Here is a 12520-nt window from a genome sequence, read left to right on the forward strand (position 1 = left end):
TGTGGTAATCTTTGTCCATTTATATTTAAGAACAGAGAACTAAAAAGCTTGCCAATTAGCAAGTATGCCTTAAGTTGACTAGGCACCACTATAGCAGGGGACTTCCTTTCCCCACTCCCACCCCAATGACAGAACATGAAGGTCTTTCTTCTGGGGACATTAGATTTCTCCAGAAACCCCCTGATCTCCCACCTGGAGAGTAGTTCCTGGAGTCTTGGTGCTCCGTGCCTAGGTATAAGGAGAGACTGTCCAATGGACAGATTTTCAATGAATCCCTGTTTTTAAGCTCTGTGTCTTGCTGGTTCTTCCAGCACTTCCTTTCTTGGCTATATCTTCCTCTCTGTACTGGACCTTATCCCTCAGCCTGGCTACCAAGTGTCCCAGCATCCTGTAGGGCTCCACCTAGAGGGTGCCCTGCCGACAGGCTCTGGCCAACCATCTAGGTTTGCTCAGTTTGCTCAGTACTGAGGGGGCTTCCCAGGATGTGAGATTTTCAATGCTGAAACTGGAAAGTCCTAGGCAAACTGGGAAGAATTAGTCACCCTACCTGCAGAGAACTATAATTCCCCTGCCTCCTGCCCCTCGTCCCCAACTTCAGGCAGGTTTCCACAGAGGAAGGTTTGTGACTCACTGACTATTCTAAGCTGGTTGCCCAGGGTCCCAACTGGGTTCCTCTAACCAATTCCTAAATATAAGCTCACTTCTCATCGATGAGCTGTACAGGACAGTTCAGCTTCGCCTAGGGTGGAAGCTCCTCTGCAGCCTCTCTCATATGGCCCTTCAGCTCTGCTTGTGCCCCCAGAGATGGAGGCTGGGCACATCCAGAGGCAGCCTCCCTCACAGTGCTTTCCTGATACTTCCCCTCAATGGTCCCAGCAATGACCTCAGAAATCACAAAAATCGAGTTGGGTTCCTCTTCTCGTCTCAATAACGTGATAAAATAATGTTGATAAATAACATTTACAAACCACTTATTATGCATCAGGTCTCATGCTAAGCTCTTACTATGTGTCATCTCATTTAATCTTCAGAAGGACCTGAGAGGTGGGTATTATCATTCTTCTTTTATAAATGAGGAAATCGAATCTCAGAGAGGCTAGCTTGCCCAGAGTCACACAGCTAGTAGAAATAGAACTCACACCTAAAAGCATCTGATGCCACAGTCTAAGAATTTTAAATGGTCTTGAGACGTCCAGTTTAAGTCCCACTTTCTCCAGAAGATCTTTGATAGAAAATCCAACTCGTAATGGCTTAACTCTTTAGGACATTATTTGTTTACTTAATAAGTCCAGAGGGCATAGCCCAGGGCTGGTGCAGCGGCTCATAGATCACAAAAACCGTGACTCTTTCCATTTTACCACATCATCTTCCTCAGGGTGTGGGTACAGTAGATTACATTTTCTAAAGATGGATGTAGTAGTATCTCCCATGCTACTTACTCTTCGGCAATGTGACCTTGCTATTCGCTCCTCAAGTGGTAGAGTCTAATGCTTTTCCTCTCAAATCTGGGCTGGCCTTAGTGACCAGCTTAGCCAATAAAATATGGTAGAAATGACATTTTGAACTTTCAAAGTTAGGTCACAAACCTTGCAGCATTTGTCTGAGTCTTTTAAAATGCTTAGTGCTTAAACACTTGCCCTTGAAAACCAGCTACCATGCCATAGGATATGCAAGCCCCACGGAGAGGCTATGTACTGGTATCCTGGTCAAGAACCCTAGCTGGACATCCAGCATCAACTACCAGCTGTGTGAGTGAGCAATCCAGGACATCCAGCCCAGCCAAGCCTTCAGATAACTCCTGGCCCAGCCTCCATCAGACTACAACCACATAAGAGACCTTAAGTGTAAACCCTCTAGTTGAGTCCAGTCAACCTACAGAATGGCGATGGATAATAATAAATTGTTGTTTTAAGATGCTGAATTTGGGGGTGATTTGTTATGCAGCAATAGATGATTGGAACATTTGGCTTTCTTCCTCTAGCATATTGCCTCAAGTGCGAAGATGGCCGCCTCAGCTCCAAGCATCATTGCAAACAACCACATTTAAAATCAGAAGTGAGGGAGTGGATACGGAGCAAAGGTTTTCTCCCTGAGTGACTTAAAGGAGGAGGAATATCTTACCTAGAAGTATCCAGCGGAATCTCTCATGTATCTTATTGACCAGAACTGGGTCATGTAGTTTCTCTTAACCATTAGAGAGGTTGGGTACAGTCTCTTTAGTGGGAGGTAGGCAAAAGAAAGAGGCTGGGAATGACTGTTGGGTGGGCAACCAACAACGTCTACCATACTCGTTGATGTGGTAGTTGTTCTAGGAGAAAGAAGAATCGGGTGGGAAAATGACCCTTGCTAAAGAAGAAGCTTTCACTGCTCCTTTCCGAGCAAATCTGCCTCAGTTTACTTATTAAGAAGGAGTTTACTGAAAGCTCCTTCTTTAGATAGGAAGCGTGCTGTAACGGCTGCAGTCTCGCTGTGAGAGGCGGAACCTGGCTCTACTGCTTGCTAGTGAGGCAATATTGGTGGGTCGGTTCCTCATTCTGTGCCTCACTTTCCATCGTCTGTACAATGAAAGATTCCACTCAACTCCTTCAGGCTACGAGAAGCCAGGGCAGAAGGCAAGGGCTGGATGTTTCGATGTGTGTGGAGGCTATGCATTGCCCAAGTCAAGCTCAGCAGAGCCTGCCTCTAGCCACAGATGTTGGGATCTGCCAAACAAACCCTAATCACTTAATGAGAAATGAAAATGGTGTCTGGTTCCTCCACTTAATTGCTCCTTTGAAAACAACACACAGGAGGTTTATAGTAATCACCATAATCGCCTCATAAAAACCCGAGAATTTGATGACTGACATGCCTCATTTCTGGGAGGAATTAGAGGCAAAATTAAGGCAAAGAATTCCTGGCCTGGCTTGGCCTTGGCTCCCTGGAATCCAGGACTTTGCCCACAGAGAGGCTGCCACCCTGGACAGCCTCCTGGCCCCAGACAAATATTGCTCCAAATGTTCTGCTGCCAGAGTTTCCTCGCAAGCCTGCTACCTGGGGCTCGTCTGTCATCAGTACTGCCTGAGGAGGTAGACCGACATACCAAGAAGGCTTGCCATCTCTGAGGGTCGGATGGAGGGCCTGACGGAGGAGACGGGAGCCTTGATGAGTCCACATGTAACATCTGAGCGAAAGGACAGGAGGAGAGGTCGGCAAACACACAGGCCACCCCTGGCCTATGGGAAGCCACGACTCACTGGTTCTTCTGAGGCCATCCAGTCTTGACATGGGCCTCGCTTACGAGATGTTATGACCTCTTGGGACATTTATTAAGGTACCCTGACAGCAAGAAGTTTCACCCTCTGCTCAGCAGATATCTGTTCCTTTCCATTTCCTCATAACTGGACTCAGAATCCCTGAGTGTCAAGGTTAGAGATGCCCTCCAGGTTTGCCTCTCCAGCTTCTCCCCTTGATTGCCATTCCTTTCTCTCTTCCTTCTCACTGTCCTCTACTTATTCATTCAAAAATATCCCTTTAATCCCTAACGTGTGTCAGAAATGGTCAATTCTTACCACAGTAGCCAGAGTGGTCCTTTTCAAACCTAAATCAGATCAAGTTACTCCTCTATCACTCTCCAGTGGCCTCCCAAATCAAAGGGAAGGCCAAACCCCTCCAGCATCTGGCACAACTCTCATGCCCTTTGCTCACCCCGTCCCAGTCACACTGGCTTTGCTGTTCCTGCAAGATGCCAGGGACCTTCCTGCCTCAGTACTTTTATACATACTGTGCCCACTGCCTGGAATGCCCTTCCCCCATATACCCAAATGGTTCCCTCTCTTACTTCCTCCCAGGCCCTTCCTGGCCCCCCTATATAAAATTTCACCTCCATCCTCTCTATTAGCCTCCCCTACTTACGTCTGTCCATCATGCTTATTACCTTCGAAGACTAGAAGGTTTGCTTATTATCTGTCTACACTAGGAGGTAAGCTCCAAAGGGCAACGATTTTTGTGGTTCTTGTTCTCTATTGTATCCCAAATACCCACCTCAATGGCTGTCACATACATAATGGGCTCTCAGTAAACATTTGTTCAGAGAATGAACAAATGGGGATAGTGCAGTGAAAAAGATAAAGCCCCTACCTACCCTCATGGAACTTATTAGTCTCAGGGTAGAGGCAGACATTAGGCAGATAGTCACCTATCAGACTAAGAACTACACTGTGATAAATGCTGGAGGGTAAGTGGCCGGTGTAGTAAGGGTGATCTGACTGTGGCCGAGAGGCCAGCCTGCAGAACCCTGAGAGCTGTATGAGAGAATTGGACGTGTAGGGTGAGGAGAGTTTGAGGACATGATGCTTGGGGAGGAAAAGGTGCTGGAGAAGGTCAGGTTGCCTAGACCCTCTAAAGGCAATGGGATTCCATGATGAGAGGGCGGCCATCTACCAACTGGGTTCAAGTCCTCACTCTGCCACTTCCTAGCCGTTCACCCTGGGGCAAGCTGCCTCAGTGCTAGAGCACTTTTTCCTTTTCTGTAAGACAGAGAAGGGATAAATAGCTCGTCGGCTTGTTGCGAGAAACAATTGAAACGTTTGTCAGAGCTGGAATCTGTAGGTACTCAGCAAGTGCTAGCTCACGTCTTGCTCTTTTCCTTTTTGTCAAATCCCTTAACATCCAGTCTCTTTTCATCTGGCTCTTCATAAGCCTTGGAGAGGGATACAAGGAAGGGGAGCATCTGATCCACCTGAACGTGAAACTCAGGGGGTGAGGTACCTCCCAGCCTCTATCTCTGCCTCTTTGTTTCTCTTCCTAGATGTGCCCCTCTGATCAGATAGGGGAAGGCATGGCTGCTCACAGGATCTGACAGGTCTTGCCATGTGAAAAAAAATCTCCAAATTCCCAAGAGAAGGGGATTGGCTCAACTGATGCAGGCATCCAACTCTGGCCCAATCAGCTTTGGGAAGCGGAGTGGGGTCACATAGTACTAATGTGGCTGCCAGGCTACTCCTTTGGGGGTCATTGGTGGGGGTAGGAGCTGCTCTGAGAGAAGAAAATTTGTCATGAGCATAGCAGATACCTCTTACATATCTACAATGTCATGTGGCTAAATGTTCATATATTCCAGTTCCAGACTATTCTACTGACCTCAGGCAAGTCCCTACCCTCTTGGGGCTGCAGTTTCTTCATTTGTATACAGAGGAGGGTGGGACTAAGTGTTCTGTTGTGCTTTTTAACTCTCTGAGACTTTGGGCCAGTTACTTATCCTTTTTGAACCTCAGTTTCCTCATCTGTAAAATGGGAGTGATGATATCCACTTCACAGAGTTGTTATAAGACACTGGGCATGAAAATATCTAACAGGGGTCGGGTAGAGAGATGCTCAAGAAATCTAGTGACTCTACTAGATTTAAATTGGGTGGCTGCCCAGATCACAATGATCTCCCCCAGAAGTCATGGCTGTGATACCCCCATGTGTTTGGGAGAATTGCTCCTCCTCTAATTCGGAGCTGCCATCCTCCGACAGTGATTTGTCATGGGTCCCAAACTGGATCACTCGGAGTGCCTCTCTGAAGCTTTTTTCCAACTGCAGCTCTTTTGTGTCCATTTGTAGAACTGTGAGGATGGGAGCATGAAGCTGCCAATACCCAACGTCGTGGAGAAAGTGGCCTGTGAGAGTAAAGCTGACATGAAGAGAATGTTTGAGTACTCGGTTCCAGATATTTCTAAATCCGATTTTATCCTTGCCATGATTTATGAGCTAACACCCTCTACTCATTTTTCTTAAGTTGGTTTGAGTTGATATTCTGTCACTTGCAACCAATGACCCCTCATACTATCTTTTCCCTTCCCTAAGCTCCTGCAACCTGTCATCTTTATCTCTGATGCTCTATTACTATAGTCATCAATTTATTCACTCCATCAATCAGTTAGTCAGCAACCACTGTTCTGTCTGTCCCTGGTTTTATATTGGACACTGGGACTCTTGCTAGAGAAATCATTCACATCCCCATTTCTCAAGACTTACAGAGTTAGGCAGAGGAAGGAGCTAACCAAGCATTCAGTACTGAGTGGGTAAATGGCTTTGACTGAGGGAAGCACCGGTGCTGTGGGGAAGTGAGGCAAGTAGAAGTATCCCTGTTTGGAAGGCCTCCTGGACGAGTTGGCATGAGCTGAGTTTTTCAAATGGGGGTGGGCATGGAGAGAGGATAATGGGCATTCCAGGCAGAAGAACCTACCTTTGTAAAGACCCAAAAGAGAATGAGAGAAAATGGCAGTCTGGAGCCAGAGGAGAAGAGACACGAAAGATGAAATTATCTGTATTTTCCATCCATGTAACTTCAGGGGGAAAAAAACAAAGCCCTCCATTTTTTAAGCTTGGAAAGTCCCCAGGGTGGAGTCTTTGAACAGGGATGAAAAGAAGTGACTCTTGACCACAGTAAAGCACTGGAGCGAATGATTCTTCCCTCAGTAGGCTGCCCCACTGATCCTCTGTCCCATCAGGGAAGCCATGCTCACAGTCACATCCAGCAGCTGGTCGTGTCTGTTGGATCCATCTAAAAATAGTTAGCCTAACACCAAGCAGACAGCAGAAAAGCAGCCCAGTCAGGCCTGGGAGGAGCATAAATTTCGTCCCCTCATAGAAAACATACTCATTACATTCTGAGCAAAGGCAGTTCATAATGCACCCTGCAGAAAATATGCAGTTATTGTCCCCAAACATGCCAAAACTCTACTAATGACTGCACGCCTGCTCCAAAGCAAAAACTATTCCAGATGCTGCTTCTTGCCTCTAGGAGAGCTCTTCCTTCCTCCTGCCCAAAGAATTCTGGACTCTTTCGTGGGTTCTAGTCCTTTGGGAGACATATGGTCAGCTGTGGGGGGCGGTCTTTGGGTAAGTGATTGCCCTCTCTGGGTCTCACAGTAACAGTCTAGGGGTCTTTGCTTTAATAGACTGTTGTGGAGACTATGCCTGCCTGCTGGGTGGGGTGGCAGGAGAAGGGTGGTAGGCAGGAAGCCAGTGCTTTAGGTGACTTAGGGCTGAGGGATTTGGGCTCTAAACTTGAGTGTTTTCAGTTTCTATATCTATCTAGTGGTAATATCTGTAAGGAAGCAGCAATTTGCAAACTCGAAGTGCCAAACGCACTCAGGAATTGGACAAGCATTGGGGTTTGGAACTGCCTTTTGGCTGAGTGACTCAGGGCAGCTCCCTCTACCTCCATGAAGCTCCACCCCCTCATCTGTAAATGGGGATAGTTCTGAAATTAGCATTTTTTTCTCTGGTGAAATGGATCCAATCTCGCTGCAGGACATTAGGTTCAATTTTTCCCGTTATAAATAACACAGTGCTGACCATCTTTTGAACATGCATTGTTGAGCACAGCCTTCAAGATGAATTCCTAGCAGAGGAATTACTAAATCAAATTGTACCATCTGTAGAATAGTCATGTGCTGCATAATGATGTTTTGGTCAATGACAGACTGCATATATGACGGTGGTCCCATAAGATCATCATAGAGCTGAATTTCCTGCAATATATAGAAAGATATGTGGTTCAGGAGGAATTTCTTTTTCCTCTGATGAAGCAATATCTGTGAGGCTTAGCAATAGACTCCCTCTCACTCACAGTACCTCAATTTTGAGTGTACAGATGACATCCCAATCGGTCAGCTACGGACCTGTTTAGCACAGGAGCCTTGTCCCCCAAATCCTACATATTCAGAGGGTGTTACAGCCCTCCCAGGTCTAGCTTGATGGTCTTCCGAGTACATTGCTGTAAATTCTTTGTTGAGGACATAAGATCCTGTACAAGGACATAGGTCCACAGGAGCTGCCTTAACGAGTACTACGTGCCACTGCCACTTTTAGTAAAAGTTTTCTGTGGTAGTGTGGAGTCAACCTGTTCCTAAACTTTGGAAATGTTTTTAGGTTGTAATGATGTAAAGCATAGACAAGTTTTATTTCTTCCATCAAGTTACTGTCAGAGAGAGCGAGCCAGCGAGCCCTTTTTGATAGAAAGGGTCAACGAAATCAAAAACAAATTTTCAAAGTCAAAATACCGAGTCCTCAGTTCTATCCCCTCTTCATGTTAAACACCCTCTTTTTTTATGAGTACCACAAAGTTTCTTAATCTGACCACTGCTCCAACATGCAATAGCTAAAACCGCATTGCCATGCCCTGTGTTCCTTTCCCACTCCGTCTTGGTTTCTTGTTCCTACTGAGCCTCAGGTGGCCTCTCACTCCCTGCTGACAGTCGCTATTATGGTGATCTACACCCAACCGGGCCAGTTTCTCCTCAATATTTCCAATGAGTCCAGCCCACCTCCCTGTTCATGGAGCGGCATTGACCACCTCAATGTTCTATTTCTGACCCTGTCAGAAGGAAGCAGGGGAAAGCTTGTGGGACAGTGTTTATAAAGTGTATAGTAGTGAGAGTAATGTCCTAGGCTTTCACATTCGCTCTTGACGTACCCAGAGCAACTTCCAGTTCTACAAACTCTATTCACGGTAAGTGCTCTCTACAGGTGCACCATTTTTTATCTTTTATACTGTATTTTTACTGAACCTTGTCTATGTTTAGATACATAAATACTTACCATTGTGTTATAATTGCCTATAGTGTTGGCCACATGACATGCTCTGGAGGCTTGTAGCCTAGGAGCAATAGGCTATACCATACAGCCTAGGTATACAGCAGGCTACAGCACTTAGGTTTGTGTAAGTGCACTCTGATGTTCACACGATGACGAAATCACCCAATGAGGCATTTCTCAGGATGTATCCCCATCTTTAAGTGACACATGTCTGTATTAAAACTTAGGATGAAACAGGGAGGGTCCGGCCTAATTCACAGGACCACTGTGCTAGAGATGTTATATAAGGCTCTGGTCTAGTGCTGGTCACAGACATGGGGCTCCACGAGTATGAGCTAAGGGGTCCCAGAGAAAGGACAGGGAAATATGTGCTTTTCCTCCTCCTAGAGGCCCTGCCTTCTAGGCCATCCCTTCCTGGAGCCTCCTGACAGCCACAAAGGAGAGTCTCTGTCTTGTCTGAGCTTAATTATTTTAATCATTGGAGTCTTGCCAAGTGGTGGGCTGGTGACTGTTTAACAGCTGGATCTTGGGAGTGGAAGGTAGGTTCTGATTTGTAGTGTTTGTTAATTTCTGTGGTATAAAAACTCTCATTATGGCCGATTTCAAACTACCAACATGTTTCCGAAAACAGAGTTGGGAGGAGACTCACATAATCTCACAAGCTGATCCAGCACCCCAAGTTCTTGTCTCTTGACCTGCCTAAGTCTCCCTCTTCTTAATCCCTACCCAAGAATTCCCCACCTTGAGGCTCATGCAAGGTGATAGAACATAGAGCATTTCGTGGGAGGTAACTGTTCCTGGAGAATGAGAATATCCTCTCCCAGTTCTCTAAATAAGAAACTGAGGCTCGAGGTGGTCAAGATGACTGCCAAGGTCACCTGGCCAGATGACCCTTCACAAAGTGTTATTCCCTGGTCCCTGCTTGGAAACCCCTGCTTCTCAGATGGGAACCCTTGCTTTCTGCTGTGGATATACACTGTCTGTTCTAACCACTCCTCTACCTCTTTGGAAACTCCCGTGCCTGGATCCACAAGTGGATGAGTACCAAGGCCTTGCCCCCAAGGAGCTGAGAGCTGAGCGGGGAGGCAGACATCTGTGAGTGGTTTATACAAGGCGGAGAAGTGAGTGCTCTACAGATGCTGCCCTGCTCAGTAGCCTCCAGTTTAGGCTGCCAATCTCTTCTTTTCTCTCTTTGTAGCAGACATTGATGAGGGTTATTTTCCTCCTTCCTAAGGAAACCCATTTTTTTTTTCCAGTATCCACTTTTCCACACAGTGACCTGCTTGATGGGAAAGTGACCTACCCCACAGAGTGAGTAGGTTCTGATTAGTCCTGGTCAAACCTGTAACTCTTTCCTCTTTTCCTATGATTGGTTTAGAAATGGGAAAGTGATCTAATTCTGGCCAATGAAAGCTGAGGAGACACTGGGGTTGGGGATGGGGAGCTTTTCTCTTCTAAAAAAATAGGCATAGAAACAGACATCGCTCTTCTTTTGGACTTGGAACTCAGGCAATGTAGTTCTGGAACTATAAGTATCTTATCACCAGCTTGAAGGTGAAGCTAACCCACGAGGGACAGCAGAGCCAGGAGAATCACATGACAGGGGAACCAGAGCCCTAACCACATCCTGCCTCTGACCTTCTCGTTAGGGAGAAATTATATTTCCCTATATCCTAACTCGCTTTGAGGTGAGGCTTTCTGTTACTTAAAGCCAAAAACATCCTAAAATGATAAAACTCTTCTGGTCCACTGTCCACATTGCAAATGCAGTGGTTATTATACGACAGGAATCTTATTGCATCACTTCCTGATTCTAGTCCTATGGTGGCTTTCTTTAGCAGTTAGGATAAAGTCTTTGTGCAGGTCTCTTCTCCCTGCATTCTACCTATTCCCCTCCTGCACGAATGTCAGCCCCTGAGGGTAGGACCCTTGGTCTTCATCGCTGGTCCCTGGTGCTAAGCATAGAGTCTGCCACAAAGCGAGACTTATAAATACTGTTAAATAAATAAAGAGGAGAAGGAGGTGGAGGCCAGAGCCCTGGAATCAACTTTTGGCTTTGCACTGATCTGCCTTGAGACTTTAGGCGAGTCACTCCTTTTTCTGGACCTCAATATCCCAAGCTGTAAGAAGACATATTGGACTAGAGCAGTAGTTGAAGAATGTGGATTAAAAAAACCTCTCAGCAACACCATATGATGGTAGTTGGGCTTTTAGTATCCATTGATGGATTAAAAATAAAAATGACTGCAAAGCTTTTAAATGTGGGTACTTACCAGTCACAGCAGCATTGACATCCATTTGAAAGACATTCATATTTATGTGTGTGGACACATTGTGCATCCTCTTCACAGATAGCTCTGGGCACCATGTGATTTCCAGATGCCTGGCTTTCACTAAGGGACCCATCTGTTGGGAATCACTGGCCTAGATCATTTCAGAGTTCTTCAGGCACCAGGGGCTGACGTGTCTAACATGAGCCACAGGAGTTCTGCAACTTGCTCCGGATCACATACCAAATGAGTGGTGGATTCAAATGCACTTTCCTCCAGCCTGGGCTCCCTTGGCTTGGCCAGCCCGGCTGACAGCACCACTTCCCCTCAGCCTCCCTGGAAATGAGAAGCAGGGAGATCCGAGAGCCCTGAGATTGCCTAGAGAGCAGGCTGAGGTAGATGGCAGAACGCAGAATGCTGACAGCCCGAAATGACACAGAACATACTTCAGATGCCGGGTGTGTGGTTTAGGAGCGGCTGGAATTACACCCTCGGGGCTGAGCCTACATTGTCTGAGTCTGAGCCTGAGCGGAGTCTGAACCCTGCTAAGGCAAGGACCACATGGGGGGTCTCGGCCCTGGGCCACAGAGCTGAGCAGAGAGGAAGCAAGAGCAAAAAGCAAAGTCCTAGCTGGAAATCAGGGACAAGGAACTTTTGCCTTTCCAGACACGTGCGGGCATTTGTTAGCTTTTTCATTCATCATTCATTCATTCAACAAGGTAGTCCATCACTCAACAAATGCTCAGAGGTGCAGCTCTGCAGCCTGGCATAGGGTCCAATGGTGGACTGAGCACAGAGGGAGGCAGACCGGAGCATGTGCTGAAGTCTCTCCTGGTACTGTCAGGCCTGAGGCGCCAGCAGTCTTTTTGCCTGGCGAAAGAGGAAGGAGAAATTTGGAAATGTTTTTGAAGTGGTTATTTTCTGTGAGTGATTCTCAAAGGACAAGTAGGACTACACTAGGCAGGTCAGGGAAGACAGGAACTTCTGGCAGACGGGCCGGTGGGATAAGGGGTGAATTTCTTCTCTGCTTCAAGATGGAAAACGCTCAGGGTTTTTATTTGCTTCTTATTCGTTTGACAATATGGAGGCGGAATCTTTTGGAGGGACAGATGGAACTTCTTGTTAATGAAGATCTTAGGAGATCGAGGGGCTGGTTGGAAAAGTAAATGAGACTGTATTTGCATCTAAAGCTGGCAAAATGGGTTGTGCTCATTTGGATTAGCAAAGACTCAGAGTGGGAGAGGACCTGGCCTTGGGCAGAAAGTAGCTCCGTATGGAACATGGATGCGCTGCAGGGAAAACAGGGCACAAGGGGTTGGTGAGAAGTGAGGCAGTAAGGGACCACAGGTCAGGTCGTGTTAATGACTTGGTCTGACTCCCGAGGTGATGGAGAGCCACTGAAGGTGTTTAAGCAGTGGTAACAGATGAGACATCATGCTAGCTGCTGAGTAAAGAAGGAATCAGAGGGGGAGGCAGGGAGCCCAGCCAGGAGGCTACTGCAGTTGGCGGTGTGAGAGCCGATATTAGCCTGAACAAGGACTGAAGGGACAAGAAAACAGAATGGGTTTGAGAGAAACTTCTGTGAATTGACAGGTCTCGTGACTGGAGGTGGTCAGAGAGAGAGAAAGGAGTAGAGGATGATAGCCAGCTCCTGGACGGTGTGACAGAGTTGATGTTTAAAC

Source organism: Pteropus vampyrus, unplaced genomic scaffold, assembly GCF_000151845.1.
Source record: "Pteropus vampyrus isolate Shadow unplaced genomic scaffold, Pvam_2.0 Scaffold135, whole genome shotgun sequence".
Taxonomy (NCBI): domain Eukaryota; kingdom Metazoa; phylum Chordata; class Mammalia; order Chiroptera; family Pteropodidae; genus Pteropus; species Pteropus vampyrus.